The sequence below is a fragment of the Melospiza melodia genome, unplaced genomic scaffold (genome assembly GCF_035770615.1).
Source record: "Melospiza melodia melodia isolate bMelMel2 unplaced genomic scaffold, bMelMel2.pri scaffold_18, whole genome shotgun sequence".
NCBI lineage: Eukaryota > Metazoa > Chordata > Aves > Passeriformes > Passerellidae > Melospiza > Melospiza melodia.
In genome coordinates, this window is record NW_026948525.1 from 12,755,472 (window position 1) to 12,767,740 (window position 12,269).

General features: G+C 51.0%; 1 long non-coding RNA gene across 1 annotated transcript; it reads left to right on the top strand.

Moving 5' to 3' along the window:
• Positions 1 to 1,780: 1,780 nt before the first annotated feature.
• Positions 1,781 to 6,377, top strand: LOC134433450 (uncharacterized). The gene is made up of 3 exons (XR_010031557.1): positions 1,781 to 2,006; positions 3,974 to 4,088; positions 6,268 to 6,377. It is a non-coding gene; the product is annotated as an uncharacterized LOC134433450 (long non-coding RNA).
• The last annotated feature ends 5,892 nt before the right edge of the window (positions 6,378 to 12,269 follow it).

Here is a 12,269-nt window from a genome sequence, read left to right on the forward strand (position 1 = left end):
AGTCCTGCTCCCTCAGGTCATCCCTAGGTGAAAACAAGGATTAGCTTATTGGTATTGCTTATTCTTGGAGACAATTGGTGTTTTTGTATCAGCACTGGGGTGGCAGCAGGAGCAGGACAGTGCCTGTCCCCTGTGCTGGCACTGCTGAGGGACCTCCAGTCTTGTGTCCAGTTCTGAGCTCTCATGGCAAGACAAACATGGAGGGGCTGGAGCATGTCCAGGGAAGGGAACAGAGCTGGGAAGGGGCTGGAGAGTCCCAGCAGTGTATGGAACTGTGAGGAGCAGCTGGGAAAGGGGCTCAGCCTGGAGAAAAGGAGGCTCAGGGGAACCTTTTCCAGGAGGGAGGAGCCAGGTTGGAGTCAGGCTCTGCTCCCAGGGAATGAGGGACAAGACAAGAGGAAATTGCCTACAGGCCCAGGGTGGGCACAGCAGGAATTTCCCCATGGAAAGGGGGCTCAGGGATTGGGAGGGGCTGCCCAGGGGGGTTTGGAGTTCCCATCCCTGGAGGCGCCCAGGAAGGGCTGGAGGTGGCACTGAGTGCTCTGGGCAGGGGATCAGGCACAACTTGGACTCAGTGGTCCTGGCAGTCTCTTCCAAGCTCAGTGATTCTGGAATTCTGCTTCCAGCTGGCTGCAAAGCCAGAGGCTGATGTTGGGGCTGAGGGGCTCTGGGATGTCTGTGTGCTCTCCTGGAGCAGCAGGTCAGGGCTCAGATGAGGCTCCAGGAGGATTTGTTGGAGTGGCACAGGACGGGCAGTGTGGGCTCTGTGCTGGGCTGTGAGGGCAGTGCTGCCAGCAGCAGGAGGCATCAATGACATGTGCTCCTCTCTCTGGCTGCCTTGGGGCTGTCACCTGTGGCTGTGGGAGCTGCATTCCCGGGGCTGTGCAGCCCCCTGTGCACAGCTCTGCCCTCACTGGAATGTCCCTGCTAATGGGGAGCACAGCTCTGGGCTGTTTCTGCTGCTGTTGGTGCAGACCAGGATGTCTGGAGCTGTGGAGCAGAACCTCCCAGCCAGCAACATCCCCATCTCTGACAGGAGGGTTACTGCCCGCAGAGGAGACTTCTCAGAGTCTGACCCTTTGCTCTTTCCCTAGTGCCTGATTTTGTTTGACAAAAAGGATTATTGAGAAAAAACCAGCCCCTCCACTCTGCACAAGGGGAATTTGTGACCTTCCTAGTGCAGTTTTGCTGCTGCCTGGCTGCTGTACGTGCTGGATCCCCAAAGATGCCCTCAAATCCAAGCAAACATTCCGTGTGCAGGTGGGGTCACCACGACCACCCTTTCTGCTTCACAGGCTGTGAGAGTTGTTTCTGGAAATCCACTGTATCCACAGAACATTCTGTGTGGAAATCCTCTCCTGCTCTCATTGTGTCCACAGAACATTCTGTGTGGAAATCCTCTCCTGCTCTCTGTGTGTGTCTGTCTGTAAGGAGATGTCAGCCTGTGCAGAAGCTCCTCTCCAGGAGCTCCAGAGCCCCTGTTGCACATGTCGGCTCCTCCTGCCTACCTGGGACTGAAGCAAAGTGCTAATTGTTGTGCAGATGTCATCTGCCAGGCAGGCAGGAGGCTGGAGGCTTGGAAGAGGCTGTGCTGTCATTTGCTAGCAGCCTCCTTGGTACATGTGAGCTCTATTTTTATTGGGAGTGTGCGTTTGCTTTCAGCCACTGCTTTGTTGAATTTCTCTTTCTTCTTTTTTTTTTTTTTTTAATTTTTTTTTTTTTTATTATTATTTTTTTTTTTATTTCCAGGCTTGCAGATAAAGTTTGAGGGATACATCTATTTTTCATTATTCCAGTCTTGCTGCTTGTTTTATAACTGAAAAAACCTCAATCAAACCAAGAAACCTGTTCCTGTGTAAAAAGCTGGGTGTCAGAAATCCAGATCTGTTCCAAAACCAATTAATGAGAAAAATCCAGTTGATGGGGTCGAGGTGGCTCAAAGGAAGAGGCTGCTGCTCAGGAAGACCCTGGCTCAGGAGTTTTTGGAGGCTGCAGAAGTACATCAGGTGCACTGTTACCTCTGCTCTGTCCCTCTCCTGGTTTCCTCTTCCTTTTCTGGCAAAAACCAAGCAGGGAGAGGAAGAAATAACAAAGTGGAGTGTAGGGACAAGGTACCAGTGAAAGGGTGGAAGGAGAGGAGGCTTCCCTCCACGTCCCTGAAGGCTTCTGGGGGCAGAGGCTCTTTGGTGCCAGGAGCTGGTGGTGGGTGCTGCTGTGAGCAGGTTTTCTGCTTTGTGGGACACAAAGTGGTTGCTTCAGTGAGGGAGAGCTCTGCTATCTGATGTGCCACCCTGATGGACAGCAAAGCAAGATATTTCGGACTGTGTGTAGGGGAGGAACTTCTTTAAAACCTGGATCGGAGTAGGAGCAGACTTGATGGAGGGATGAGTAATGAAGGAGTGTTTGAATGGAACTAATCAGTCCTATCTTCTTTCAAAAGACCTCATTTAGTTTAATTTAGCAGCGTGTAAATTTAGAGCCAATCAAAGGAAATACTTGTGCAGCCTGTGTGCTGGCAGGCTGCTGCACTCCCTAGCCCAGCAGAGAGCTGAAGGCTGCAGGTGGATCCCGAGCCTCGTGTGAGGCACTGGGGGCACACGTGTGTGTGCTCACACGCAGGGTGGGCACAACTGCTCTGTGCCCAGGCACTGGCACCCACAGCAGCAGCAGCAGCCTTCATTTCCCTGTGATGTGCTCTGTGCCCCATCAGGGTGGCTCTGTGCTCCATTAGGGTGGCTCTGTACCCATCAGGGTGGCTCTGTACCCATCAAGGTGGCTCTGTGCTCCATTAGGGTGGGTCTGTGCCGTGGCTCTGTACCCATCAGGGTGGCTCTGTGCCCATCAGGGTGGCTCTGTGCTCCATTAGGGTGGGTCTGTGCTGTGGCTCTGTACCCATCAGGGTGGCTCTGTACCCATCAGGATGGCTCTGTGCTCCATCAGGGTGGCTCTGTACCCATCAGGGTGACTCTATACCCATCAGGATGGCTCTGTCCTCCATCAGGGTGGCTCTGTGCCCCATCAGGGTGGCTCTGTGCCCCATCAGGGTGGCTCTGTACCCATCAGGGTGGCTCTGTGCCCCATCAGGGTGGCTCTGTACCCATCAGGGTGGCTCTGTACCCCATCAGGGTGGCTCTGTACCCATCAGGATGGCTCTGTGCCCCATCAGGGTGGCTCTATACCCATCAGGATGGCTCTGTGCCCCATCAGGGTGGCTCTGTACCCATCAGGGTGGCTCTGTGCCCCATCAGGGTGGCTCTGTGCCCCATCAGGGTGGCTCTGTACCCCATTAGGGTGGCTCTGTGCCCCATCAGGGTGGCTCTGTACCCATCAGAGTGGCTCTGTGCCCCATCAGAGTGGGTCTGTGCCATGGCTCTGCTCCCTGGAACACCTGAGCATGGTCAGAGCCAGCTCCTGGCCCCATGGCTGGGCTGAGCCTCTGCTCTGAGCAGCAGGGAAAGCCTTGTGCTGTAGGAACCACTGAGTAAACCTTGCTGACCTCTGCAAAATGTTGTTTTCCTCAAGAAAAACCTACATATAGATTAGATGAACCCCTGCTCCTTGGACAGCTGGTTGTTTTGTTTAATTTGAATTAACGCAGCTACTTCAGTGCTTAAAATGAGGCACAGGCATAAAAAGCCTTCACCTAGGGATTGCACAGCTTTTTATTTTTCCCTCCAGTTGTCATCCATGGCACTGACACAGAGATTTTAAACAAGTCTTGCAGGTCTCCTCATATTTTCCAGGAGAGATATCATCCCCTGTGGGGTCAGTATGAGTTCTTGGCATTACCTGTCACAAACCCCATTAGCAGTGAGCCCCACGAGTCCCTGTGCTCACACCTCGAGGTGTTGTGCCTCCTGCCATGTCACACCCCTGATCCCACGCTGTGTGGCAAAGTGTTGTGTAAAGAGTCCTGAAACCTGCAAAAATGGAAAGAAAAATACGGTTGGGTTTGTTTTGCTTTGCATTTCAGGCTGGTGGCAATGTCTCCTTGGGCCAGGCTCCTCTCCAGCACCTCCAGGGTCAGCCTGCTGCTGCTGCTGGGCTCTGTGCTCCTCTCCTGCTCCAGCCTGGGACAGAGAGTGCCTGTAAGTTTTGGCTGCTCCACTTGACTTCAGACTGATAAAACACAGATGCTTTTTGCCTTCAAGGAAATGCCCATTATTCTTTAGGAAATGTCTTTCTCCTGCTTGAATTATGAAAACAAACCAGAAAGGGTTCTGCTGATTTCTGTGTAAATGAAGAATCGCTTGTGTGGTGCTGCCCGTTTTTGCTAGAAATGCTAATGAAAATGGGGTATTGCAAAGCAGCTGTGGCCAGGCAGTGACAGCAGCACTTAAATGAACCAAGTCACATCCTTTTATCCTTACTGAGCGTTTAAACCCCACACTTTTCCTGAGCAGAGCTGGTAAACATCAGCTGTCTCCATTATGTGTTTGAACAGATCCAGCACTGGGAGGCCTGGTGGTAAATTTTCAATAGCCTGTATCACTAACTCCCTCTTGGATAATCACAGAGCTGTGGAAATCAGCTAAGTAATAACTGCTCCACTCACTCTTTTTTAATCCTGTTGAGTCTTGGCTCAGAAAATGTTAACATTGATTTTCATCTGCAGAACCTGGGCTTTTATGGCTGTGATTGTTCCTGAGCTTTAACCATTTGTTGTAATTTAAACAATTCCAAGCCCCTGATGCACTCAGCAAAAGCAGGAGTTAAGATCTGGTTCCTCGTGCATTTCTGAAATCACAGTCGCTTTCCACAGCTGAAATAAAAACATTCTATAGGTTTGTCAGCCTTCCTTGTGTGTTACCACAATCATGGAATTGTGCAATTGTGTAGGTTGGGAGAGACCTTTGTGATCATTGAGTACAACCTTTAACCCAGTGCTGCCAAGGCCACCACCAGCCCACGTCCCCAAGTGCCACATCCACACTGTTGTTGCTACTCTGTGTGTTTTGCTCAGGTTGACATTTCTGTTGCTCAGAAAGACTCTTCTAGGCTGGAAACGGATATTTATATGCAGAGCATCCAAATTCTGACAGAAAATGTGCATGCATTTTTTTCCCAAAGAGTGGAAGAACTGAAGGCAGAATGTGTCCCAGAATTTCCCAGTTAACCTCTGAATTTACTTACATTTTTCCCTGTGAAAACATCCTAAGGATTAAGAACCAAACACTTCATGAAGTGAGCTGTAACTCCATCTTAATTGCCAACAATTAGGACTAATCATTCCCTGTAGGGTGGTTAACTCAAATTCCTCAGTGGTGACTGAATTGGTGATCTCAGAAGCTGAAAATATTCCCTTCAGCAGGCACTGAGCTGTGGGGATGATGAGCCTGGACCAGTTCATCTGTTCCTGCTGGAACCAGAACAGCCCAGACCCAGAGTCAGTGCCAGGTGTGAGAGTACAGGTCATTTCTGTGCACTCTCCAGAGTTTTTTGTGACTCCCACCAGCTCCCTAGGGAGGCTTTCCATTGAACACCAAGGTTTCCCTCACAGCAAGGATTTTTTTCCCTGCTGTTCTTCCCTTGGTGTAACATCGAGCTGCTCGTGCTGGCTGCTCTCCCACACCTCTGCCAGCCTCGTGCTGCGCTTGCCATGGAGGTGGTGATTTAATCCCTGCCTCATTGTTTTTAAAGCCTTGGAGAACACTGGAAGAGGGTGGAGAAGAGGATCCTCACATTTGTATCATGTGGGCAGCTCAGTGTGTTTTTTCCTGTGTCCTACTTTGGAAACAGTTGAACTATTTTAGGTGAAATCTTCTCCAAGCCTGAAATAAGTGCATTTAAGAAAAAGAAAAAAAAAAAAAAACCAACCCAACAAAACCCAAAAAAACTCACCAAACCCCAAACCAACCAACAAGCCTTGAGGCATTCCACTTGTGTGGAAAATTTCAGCTGAAAAAAGTTAAAAGTTTGACATATTTTTAGGCAAGGGAAAACGGGGTCTTACAATGTTATACAACCCTAATAATAGCCAGGGCTCCTGCCTCTGACAGGAGGAAATACAGGTAAGGCTCTGTGAGAGCTGGTTTGAAACCTGCAACCTGCTCTGGAATAGGAAATAAGCTGCGTTGCTTTGTTCAGCACAAATGTCATGCTAGTTATGCATGTTTAACCTTTAATATACTTTAAATCTAAATTTAACCATGTGGAAAGAATAAAAAAAAAAAAATCTGCTGGCGAGGGAAAAAATTTTGTATTCTCAGCCAGCACTAAATTACCCAGATGCAATTGCTAATGAGCTGAATCTCTTCTCTCCAAAAGGAGTTTGCCCTTACAAAAACAGAAGAGAGCGACATAAAAGATGACAGTGGGAAGGAGCTCGGGACAGAGGATGACGCTGATCCTGAAGACCTGGAAGTGTTTTACCCCACAGGTCAGTGGCAAACCCTGCGTCCAGGTAACTGCTAATTATAGCATGCCTCTGGAACCCACCTGCCAGCACTGACAGGAGCCTTGCAGACGCTCCAAGAGCTGTTTGTGCCCATGACAATGTGTGCTTTTGCTGGTGCTCACACAGAGAGGAGGACTCGTGACCCAGTGCAGGGACTGGAGGTGGTGAGCAAAGCGTCCAAGGAGGGGAGAGGTTGCTCCAGGGCTTTCAGGTCACTGGAGCAGGAGGAGTGGGCTGCCAGCCCCCTGTGGGTGGGGGGCTGTCTCTGTGACTGGCTCCACAGCCCTTTCTCTCTTCATTTGTCAAGGGCCAGGTTTTATAACGTTTGTTGGCACGTGGATTCCCAGGTCTGCTGTGCTCCGGTGTGACGCTGCTCAGTGGCAAGCTGATTAGGAGCTGTCACTCGAGCACTGCACAGCTTTTTAACAATGGCTTTTCTGTTCCTCGCCTGTTTGAAAGCTAGCTTTTATTTCCATCTGTGCAAACCACAAAAACTCTCTTCCCTTTCTTTGGGTTGGTGTCTTTCATTAGACATGCCTGGGACTCTGTGGTGAGAGGAGCCCAGCAGAGCAGCTTGGCCTCTGTGTGCTGAGAAGGCTCTGGAGGGGCCAAACCCATTCAAACACACACAGATGCACATGTGCATACATATTTTAACAATTAGCCTGTCTCTGGGATCCTGAACAAGCTGTTTAATCCACTTGTGCTTTGGTGTCCTCATGTATATGCAGGTGTAATACCTTCCCACCTCACAAGGGTGAACTAAGTAGTAATTAATTTTTATAAAGTGCTCTGAATTTAAGAGCTTTATCCTGTGCTCAGTATTATCATTGAAAGAATAAGTATGGGTTCCATTTGTCTTGAAATTTCTGCCAGATATAGCAGAATGACTTTTCCAAATGTAAATCTTTGTATAACATAAATGGCTACAAAAGCCCCTGCGTTCCACAGAGCTGCAGTATATACTTATATTCCATTTCTGTACCATTATGTATGGAAGGCGTGTGGTGTCCCTGCTCATTATTCAGCCTGGCAGATCCCCACCAGCTTTGTTGGAGCAGAACAATCATTAGAAACCTCATTGCAGGGTTTGTTCACAAGCACCTTCTCCACTGCTCGGGTGCCTTATTCCGCTTCATTTTTGTAGTTATTCCATGTTGGGCACATCCAGTGAAGGGCTTGTAGAAGTGGGGAGCTTGTCAGTATTCACAGAGGAGAGTAATTTTGGTTACTCTTATAAAGACTTAAATGGTGTCCTGCCTCATGTTCTGACTGCTACAGACCCCAGCACTGGGAACGTGGCACAAAGAGGAGCCGGCCTTGGTCTCCTGCTGCCAGCCTGGGTTTCTGTCTCCTGGGGTTCTTCTGCAGTGAAATCCCTGTGAGGACTGGCACTGACACCTTCAGCACGTGTTAGCCAAGGCTGGGGCCCTGCTGCCAGCATGAGCCCATCCCTGTAGCCTCTGGCCACACTTTCCCAGTGTGAGCTCAGCTCTGGCTGGCAGGGAGCTGACCTGGCACAGCTGCTGCTGTGGCTGCACAGGGATTCACCTTTTGGTGCTGCAGCAGAGCCACGCAACTCGGCAGCGTGTCCATCCCACTGGTTCTGCATCTTGCCATGTTTTCCATGTGGCTGCACTCACTGGCAGCTGAGCAGAGCCTGGCTGGGCTCAGGGTTTGCCTGCTGCTGCCCATGTCTCCAGGACACCCCCACTCCCTCTCCCGTTGTATCCCTGTGGCAAACTAGGCCAGTCTCTCTGGGGGAAGCAAATTCAAGTGTTTGAATTTAGAATTTGGATCTGCAGTTCTGGGCACTGGGAGGGAGCTTGGAGCTGCGTTTGCCCCATCTCACTCCTGTTTCAACTTGTTCCTGTTCTGAGCTCACACAGGATTTTGTGCTTCTCTGCAATGGCGCAGCAGCTCATCTTTTATAGATGTGTTCCCAGTTTTCCTCTGCTGAGTTTCCAGTTCCCTGTTGCTAATTGCATCAATCCACATTTCCACCGGGACTGCAGCAGTGTCATCAACCTGTAACCTGTCAAATCCCTCCCCAGATTCGATTGTTGTTGTGTCTGTAATGCTTTGGGCACTTGTTCCTCGCTGTCTACAGTGTGAGCTGGATTTTGATCAAGTGCTTCCTTGCACTTTGAGCACACTTCAAGCTGCTGGAGGTGGCTGGATGCAAACACAGAGAGACAGTTGCCCTAAGAGCTGTGCTGCCTGTAATTTGGAAGCAAGATCAGTTGTCTTTTCTGCCAGGCAGCCAGAGCTGACAGCTCTGGAAAGGTTGGTGAAACTTCCCAAAGCCCATTAACACTTCATTAGGCATTGCTTCTTTCTCACTTGGCACTAAATAATGCACCAGGTGCAGGCTCAGACTGAAGGGAGATGTGTGCCCCATGGAGGCTTCCAGCACCTCTGCTCTTAGACTTTTGGGCATCATCTGTGGGGCTTTTCCTTCTGTCCATGGTTGGAGTCCACAGGAACCTGGAGGTTTTTAGGGGTTTAGTGAGTGGGATTGCTGTTTCCTCTGAATGAAGGTTCACACCCCTGCTCTGACTCCTCATGGTCAGGTAACAGAGTTTGTTTGAAGTTGTGCTTCCTCTGCAGTCTTTTTTCTTTCAGAATACACTTTCTCCATGTCACAGTACCCTTGGGAGCTGGAACATATTTTACTTTTGTTATTTGGGCACCAAATTTCCCAATATTTTGTTCAGCATTCCTAATGATGATTGGAAGTTGGATTTCTCTGGCCATCTAGTTGTATCACTGAGCAGCAGGTTTTCCACCCAGCAGTGGAGGGACTCCATTTTGTGAGCTATCTGAGGGGGATCCAGTGAGGAGAGGTACTGGAGAATGGGTTAGGGTAGAATCCAGGCCGGTGTGATCAGTACAGACCTGGGCAGGGGGTAGAGAAGGAGGGGAGATGGCAGACAGCAGGTGGCTTGTCTGTGCTTTACAGCAGTTTCTGTCTCTCATCCTAATGGTGTCAGTGGGTTCAGGAATGCGGGGGAAGAACTCAAAGACTGGATTGAATATAAGAACTTTGAACCCTTGAGAAAACTCCATAAATCATATGAAAACTTGGGAAAAAATTTTGCGACTCTTATCACTCCCTGAGTTTTCTAAAAATAGAGACTTTCTCTGACTCAGTCTCAGAATGCTATAAGACAAAAAGAATACACAGAAATATCTGGGAACTCTGTAAACAGCCAATGAAAAAATGACTTCCAACTTCCCTTAGTAAAAGACTTCCACTCTGAAAGGAGAACCTCCCTAACTCCAACATATATGTCCCTCTCAGCTTTGGATAATTTGTTACCCAGAGCTGCCCCTGATATATAGGGTGGCCCACCCACAGGAATAAAATATCACCCAAGGATCCTGCACTGCAGGGGGCTGTCCCCACATTCACTGCTCTGGTGGTGCTGCATGCAGATGTTTCAAAATATCCCCTGGGCTTCACCAGCTGAACCGGCCCTGTTGCTCCGGCAGGGTACCAACGCTGCATTCAGTAAGCCCTGGTAAAACTGATAAAACATTGCATTCAAAGGGCTGACTCACTTTATTGTAATTTGTCATTTTTGTCGTGCGGTATTATAACTCCTGTAATAGGTCCCTGGGCCTCCACAATCTTGCGTCCTACTGTGATATCATTGTAGTGAGGAGCTCAGCAGTGCTGAAAGCAGAGGCCTGTCCTTTGTGTTCCCTTTGGGAGGGCAGTGGAGGTGCCATGAGTGCACATTCAGAGGCACCTTCATGGCTTCTCATTCCATGACACCAAAACTAAATGTGCAAGGTGACTTCCTTGAATGACATGTAGTCCTTTGAAATATCTACAGGAAGTGGTCAGGAAATGCTTTCTGAGCCAGCTCCTTGGGATCAGCTGTGAGGGGCTGAGGGCTGGCCTGAGCCCAGTGCTGTGTCCCGCTGGGAGCAGCCGCACAGGCTCACGTGCAGAGCAGGCACTGCCAGAGTCCCTGGAGATCTCACCTGCCCTGCAGCCACCATTGTCAAGGTGCTGTAAACATCAGCTTGTGCTGACTTTCCCCTTGGACCCCTTTGGTTTAGTCACTATGGGGAATTTCTTTCCTGAAGCCCATGGGATTTCCCCCTGGCAGGTGTGATGGGGATGCTCGGGGAGTGTGGGGCTTTGGGGGCAGCTGCCCGGGCAGGGGCTGAGCTCGGGGCCCTGTTGGGCCCATGGCCCCCAGCAGCAGCAGCAGCAGCCCCAGGGCCCAAAGCCCCGTGCCCCCTGCCCAGCACAGGCTGCCCTGTCCCTGCAGCTGTCACCTGAGTGGGGCCCAGGGGCCCGTGGCCGCTGGCAGCAGCAGGAATGCGGGCAGAGTGAGGATGCCCTGGCCTGGCTTTTGTCTCTGGAACAATGCGGGCTCAGGGCAGTGCAGAGCAGGCTGGGAAGCAGAGCCCAGGGCCTTCGGAGTCTGCAAGGCTTAAAGATCAGCCCCTGCAGCAGCCCAGATGCAGGATGCCCAGTTGCCAAGGCTGTGGTGGCCTTGAGAGCGTGCAGGTGGATTTTGGATGGCTGTGGCCTGCTGGCGGCTCTGGGCCCAGGAGTGCCTGTGGCTGCAGCAGGAAGGGTGGCTGAAGGTTTGCTGCCTGCTTTGGTGGCATGGCTGCAGGGGCCAGTGCAGTGAGAGCCCCTTGTGTGAGAGCTGGTGAGAGCTGAGCTCTTGGGGACAGCGCTGTGCCCCAGGCCAGGAAGAGCAGCAGTGCCCAGTGGCAGGAGTGGTGTCAGTGGGAGCCCCTGTGCACAGGGATCCCCAGCCCTGGGGTGGCCGTGCCAGCACCCCCAGGGACCTCCATCCCTGGGAACGCAGAACAAGTGGAACCCACAAGTGTGCAAAGGCTGCCTTTGCCCAAAGGAATGGCCCAGAGAAGTCAGGTTTTAAAAAGAAACAGGATTTTTTTTCCGAAGATTGGCAAATCTAGGATTTACAGAACATGTTTCGTTATAACAATCATTATAACAACATCAACAGTAATATACAGAACATATTTACATGGGATCTGATGGGCTAACAATCTTCAAAACGTATTTACAGGAAATTTCAAACGTAGTGAACGTATTTACAAAAATCTTCTAAACTTTCAAACGTATTAACAGAAATCTTCAAAACTTTCAAACGTATTTACAACGGCGTGCCATCTGTGCCATCATGTGCATGCGTCCTGGAAGAAAGGAAGCAGCAGAGCTGGACTCAGCCACCTGCACTGGGCCCAGCAGGGCTGGCAGGTTGGCCCCAGGGGCTGGGCCGGGGCTGGCAGGGCTGGCGTGGCCCCAGGCAAGCGCAGGGCAGGCCGGGGCTGGTGCTTGTGGCAGCCCAGTCCAGGCCCCCTGCGGGCACCGTGTCCCTGAGCGGGGCCATCCAGCCCAGCCCCAGCCTGGCGTCAGGGGACCCAGTGTGTGTGCGGGCAGGGTGTGGGAAGCATCTGCCTGTCTTACTTGTGAAGCTGCTCCTTCATCCAAGGACCATGGGCTCCTCCTCATCCTTCTTGTCAACTTCCATGTCCTCAGTGTCATCCTCCTCCTCTACGTCCATCTGCTCGATGGTGTCCTCCTCGTCTACTTCCATTTCCTCCACAGTGGAGGACATGGAAGTAGAGGAGGAGTCCACCTCCATAATTTCTTCTTCATCCAACCCCTGGTCCACATCCATCTCCTCCACAGTGTCTCTGTCAGTCTGCAAGGGGCAGCACAATCTCCCAGTGGGCTTCCTGTCCCACACCATCCATTCCCACATGGCTGCAGCCTGCCCAAGCCTGGTGCCCCCTGCCTGGCATGGCACTGTACCTCCATGGGCACAGCAGAGCACATCCTGCTGGGATTGGCGTTCCAGAGCCGGCGGCAGAG